The following is a 5,912-nucleotide window of genomic DNA, read 5'->3' on the forward strand; positions in this document are numbered from 1 at the left end:
TTCTTCCACTATCGAGCTTGGGGACTAGGTATTATTACAACAGCATCATCTTTGCGTAAGGGCGACAGCTCTCGAGTTCCTCTGTTGTAGTAATAGGTCTGACGCTCTTTCTTCTTAAGAAGTTTCTCTCGCACACCAGGGGTTGTCGTAGGTTTCAGAAGACTTGTTACTGTTGGAAGAAGTGTTTTTGTCCTTCACTCATCACTGTATCTTTTGTGAACTTAGGCTTCTGAGTATCGCAGGACGATGTATCTTATGTAATGGACAAAATGTTCTGAGTTTGCGCAACCAGTAGCTTCATCATCTGAGCAGTTTCCAGACCGAGTAATGGAGCAAAATTGCCATCAAGAATAGCGAAGTCGATCAGATAGCTTTCCATGCTCTAAGGATTAACTAGGGAGATTTTTGCTTTACCAACGGCTGACATGGCTGACTTGGAGTACATTTTGAGGGTGTGACTCGATTTCTCAACCACAGTTCCTTTGGGGAGATATTTGATGGGCAGAACATTGCAGGATGCACCTGAGTAAATTAGCATTTTCACGTCCTTCCCACCAATCTTCATAGTGGCCAGGATCTTGTTTGAGTAGTTATCAACGGCATTGATTTCTTCTTCGGAGCAGGATACAGAGAGAATTTCCTCTTCACTTTCATCAAAGTCAAACTGATTCACTGAATGCTTTTGTGGAGGTTTCCTGTTCCTTGGTTTCTTTGTCTTGTGCAGCTTCTTTTTTTGGGAACATTTCAATGCAAAATGATTCTCTATTTGACAAGCAGAGCAAATTTTCCCAAAAGCTGGACACTTTGATCTCTCCTTCTCATGCGTTTGACCACAAAATCAGCAATCTTTTACAAAGGATGGTCTATCCGTGCCTTTGGAGGGCTTTTTGACAAAGTTCACCTCAAGGGGTTGGGGTGCATGCGAATTTTGCGCTGACATAGCTTCCAGTGGAGTCGACGTGGCTTCGGCGCTGTGGCACATGTCTATACACTTTTCAAGCGTAAGGTCCGGTACTTGGAGTAGTTTTTTTTTAAACAGCTGTCACGAACTCCACAGACAATCCTGTCTCTTATCATTTCGTCTTTAAGCGTTCTAAAGTTGCAAGTTTTTGAAAGAGATCTCAAATTTGATGTGTAAGTGTCGATTGATTCACCGGCATCTTGATTGCGATTGTTGAAGCGATATCTTTCATAAAGAATGTTCGTTTCCCGAAGCAATAGGATTCCCATAACTCGAGGATTTTCGCTAAATTCTTCTTCTCGTCTTCGCTCTGGAACGGAAGGCCATTGTGAATAGTGAGAGCTTTCGGACCAATGCATGTGATAAATGTAGCCACTCGATACTCGTCGGTCTGCTCATTGAGACGCGTGATTAATTCGTAAGCACTCCAAACCTGCTTCCATTGCTTCCACTTATTAGCAAGGTTTCCAGATAATTCAATTTTTGGAGGAACAGGGACGTTACTGGTAAATATCAGTGCTTGGACAGCTTGTACGGGTTGTCCTCCCTCAATCGGTAGATCGGCGGGCATGCTTCAATATAAACCCTGTCCGGCGGGGTTAGTATCTGAATGGGTGACCTAAAACATATCCTTTTCCAGCAAAACATTTATTAAAACAAACAACATACCTACTTGGTCTTAGAGGCAAAAACCTCTTCCAATTTCATTGCGTGCACTCAATCGTGTCAAATAACCATGTACGCAACAAAATAAATTTCAGGTTCAAACCCTTTCCTGAAGAACCTTCTCCTTGAATAATGATGCACAAAATAGTCGACACGCTTTCTTTCAAATAATTCTTGACTGTCACATTTCCAATTATTTTTTTTACTTGATTTTGTTGAACCCATAAGTTACCAGATAATTTTCCATTTGGTTAACACTACGCTCGTGATAAAATATTGGAAATACAGCTCTCTTTGATTTCGGCTGGACGGGTGAAAGATTGTCGTCGAGGTCCATTACTCGTCGCTTTTAAGATTCCAGATCATCAATCCAATTGACTTAACACACTGATCCAGTTAAGGTGTTCCATTTGTTCTCTGTCTTTGTTGAATCCGTAAGTTACCAGAGAATTTTCCATTTGGTTTCAGTGTTCTACATAACAGCACACTTGGTAAAATATTAGAAATACAGCTCACTTTGATTTCGCCTCTACGGGCGATAGATTGTTTCGAAGTCCATGACTCGTCGCTTTTAGATTCCAGGTGTTTGTTTTTCACCGCCTGCCTAGTTTATCCAACTGACGTTCCATTATTGAGCTCCATAAGGGTATATTTTGGTTAAGGATCCACTAAACGCCATTTGCGTTACATGACTTTCGACGCCATTGCAGGCCAAGTTAATGATTCTACTGTGTCCACCATAGAAATCTACGCATTTCCACTACCCTCTCGATCCTAAGAAAATACGCGCAGAAGGCTCTATGCACAAAGACACCACTTACCAGGGGAGTGACAGGCAAGACTTTTACCGACACGGAAAAAAAAAAAGAAAAAAAAGAAAAAAAATGAAACAAACAAATCCCACCCGCTTTCCGACTGGGATTGCCATACTGGCAACCCAGTAAATATTATGAAAGTCAAACAGACTACTGCACGACTGACATTCGTGTTGTTTTATCAGTCGTGCACTAGTCTACTTGACTTTCATAAATATTTTTCAAGCATTAGTTAAAATAAGATGGCCACAAAAACGCCGGGGAAGAAGTTCCAGGCCGGTAAAAGAATGGCAAATTTATTTCCGAATCATCCTAAAACGTTAAAGAGAGGTGAGCAGGAGGATAGAAAAGCTCTGGGAAAGGTAGCTGATCGAGTAAAGGCTGAAAGTTTGGAAAACTCGAGGACGAACCGTTGCGTAAATTTAATGAGCTGCTTTTTAAAAATGTTTTTATTACCCTACGCACTTTAAGTTCAAATGAATGCACGTTTTTGAAGTTCCTTTCCTTTACTTTCGTGAAAACAGAGCAGTATTTCGTCCTCGTCCACTTGAATAGTGCGGACCTGCGTGGAAACAACCAGCGATTAAATTTAGCAAAAACCACACTCCAGAAGATGAACATGACGGCAGTGAAGAGATATTATACAAAACACTTACCAAATGAAGATGACGCCTCCTTAAAACCTCGTTGCTATGCTCGAGGAAGTTTTTTTTTTTTTTTCGGTAAAAACCTTTCATCCCTTCAAAGATCGAACCTCACTTGGGTTCCAGTCCTTCCCCGACAGGTCACGCAAAAGCGTGATAAACGTAATTTCCAAGAGCTTTACAAAGTCACATCGATTTTACTCGTTTTAGATCATCGGTAGCCCCTATTTTTTTTTAATGATGGATCTCTTACTTTACTTACTATCTACAAACATGATGAAATGAAAAAAATTCCCACCGTAAGAGTTATCTTTTTTTAACATTTTCTTTCCTCGTGCCATCGAATTCCGGTAGTGGTTGCAACGGATAAAGCGTACGAAAACGCTCGTCGAGGATGAACTCTACTGTTTACGACATCCCTAGCGGTATGCAGTTATCTAAAATCCCACTCCTAAAAACCTATGCACGGAAGCCTTCACTCTAACAGTTTATTTTTATGATTTTCGATGGATGAGCAGATAAGGCTACATCTCGCTATTATGATTGATTTCTCGAAATTAAAGCATTTTTCCACTGCCATTTTCTCCGAAACAAAGTCGGTGAACCCCATTTTTTTTTTCATTTTGCGGTAAGTACTTCATGACCTAACTCTAGGCGAGAAATGAAGAAAATCTCACCGTAGGAAGATTTTCCTTAAGTCCTCCGATCGGTGAAAAACAACATAATTGGTCTCTCAGGCCTCTTCCAGACGACCCTCCAGTAGTTCGAGTCTGTTTAGGTTGCCATCTTCATGGAGATGAAAAGTACGATTCCACTTCAGACACAAGTTGCCATGCAGCAGTGAAAAATAAAGCAAGACCGCCATATTGTATTGAAGATGCCACCCGTACCAGTTCCTCCCGTGCTGGTTGTTTTGCGCGCAATGCATCATGCCATAAATTTTGAGTTGGGAATAAATTTTGAGTTTTGCATGAATTTTGCGTTTGGCATTAAATTCCAGTTAAAACGCTCCACAAAAGAACAAGTTTAGGACAAACTAAACCGTACAAGTAAAGTTGACCATAATTGTTGAGTTCTGCATAAAGTTCATACTGAGAACACTCCATAACACCGAAAGTTTAGCATAAATTGTAAGTTTACGATATATTTTTAAAATATACAATAATGTCCCAATCGGCGCCCCATAAGGAGTATTGGTTGTTACTAGGGAGTGGAAGATTTCGTGCGCGAAGCTCATCTGACGAATGTCGGAGGTTTGAAGACAGCTGGGTTTCTGATACAAGTCGAAGGAAGTGGAATTGGGCGCTGAAATATTTAATACTTCACGCAGAGAGTATGGAAGAAAGGCACGACAAAGTTAAAACAAAGGATGAAAGCTGCAAAAATATTGTTATTACCACTACTGAAGCGAAAATTGAAATCTGTTATAAGTGACGGAAACTGTAAGTTACGAATCTTTTTTGTACTAAAAATACTTATTGTGGTGTGTTTGGTTGTTCTAGTCAGTAAAAAATATGGGGGAAGTGCTTCACCAGTGGATATGCGCATATAAAGCATGCTGCATTCTTAAAACTAAAAACATGCTGCAAACTGTCTCTAACTCGCCAGACAAAAACATGAAAGCTATTTTTATCTCTAATGGCTAGAAGTAATTCTGCAAATGTCAACAACCATTAACAAGACCTCAAACAGTCGTTATTTGACAATGCCGAAGGCGTCCTTGACAGGTGGTCAATGATCAACGTTGGGCTCAAACTTGTTGTTGATGTTAATGACGAGAAATTCGAAAATGCTTTCAAATTGTTTCTAACTTTACATGAAACGTTACGAGGAGACACAAAAGGAAAACTGGAATAAAACTACAAGCTTCTCAGTATTTATAAGCTCTAATGGCTAGAAGTGATATGTAAGTAATTCTGCAAAGTATCAACGACCCATACCAAGACTTCGAACCGGTGTTATTAGCCACAATGCTGCAAGCGTCATTAAAAAGGTGATGGTGCTTTTTTAATTTTCTTAAGTCAATTTATGGTGAGCTTGGGGGGACATGTTTACCGATTTATTCCTATGCCAATCCTATGGAAGCTGCCGATCTATGCATCTGAAGGCCCCTTTGGTTAAAAGTAGGATATTTTGGTTGTCCTTTGAATGGAATTGGTGATTGTTTCCGAGGTGCATCTATCCAGCCTATTGCTGAGTAGAAAAAAAAAATAATTTGCGTAATTAATAATTTGCTTGTACTTGCAAAAAAGGAGTGATTTAATATGCAAAAATGAAACAGGCAAAACAGAACTGATGCAATTCCGAAAAGCTTGAACGGGTGTCCGGAAAAAAAACACCAACAGCTATCCGAGAAGGTCCCTAAAACGGAAGCGCAATGACTAATTTCCAGGTGCGTATGCAATTCAAATCTCTTTCGTGCTCTCCCAAAAAGCAATATGAAACTACACAATTACAAGATTTCGTGAAGAATGCTTCGTTAACCACTTAACTGTAAATCTATCAACCGGTATATTTTTCTGGGAAACATACAAATAGCATGATCTGTTTTTCAAAATCGACACGTTTTGAGTAATATAAAAGCCTTGTATACTCTTCTGACATTTCTTAAATCTTAAGTATAAGGAAAGCGATAAAAGGAGGCTCGAAGCAGTCACCATTTGAAATTCAAGCAAGCTGAAATGTAGCGGAGATGAAGATTTGGTGGTCCCCGTTTTGAAAATATCTCAGCGCACTGTTATTTCGGGATCGCTTGAACTGGATTCGGAAGAATATTAAATTTAGCATCTAGCTTGGAGGTACCGTAAAAAAAGCAAAAAAAACAAA

This window comes from Montipora capricornis, chromosome 13 (assembly GCF_036669925.1).
Source record: "Montipora capricornis isolate CH-2021 chromosome 13, ASM3666992v2, whole genome shotgun sequence".
Taxonomy (NCBI): domain Eukaryota; kingdom Metazoa; phylum Cnidaria; class Anthozoa; order Scleractinia; family Acroporidae; genus Montipora; species Montipora capricornis.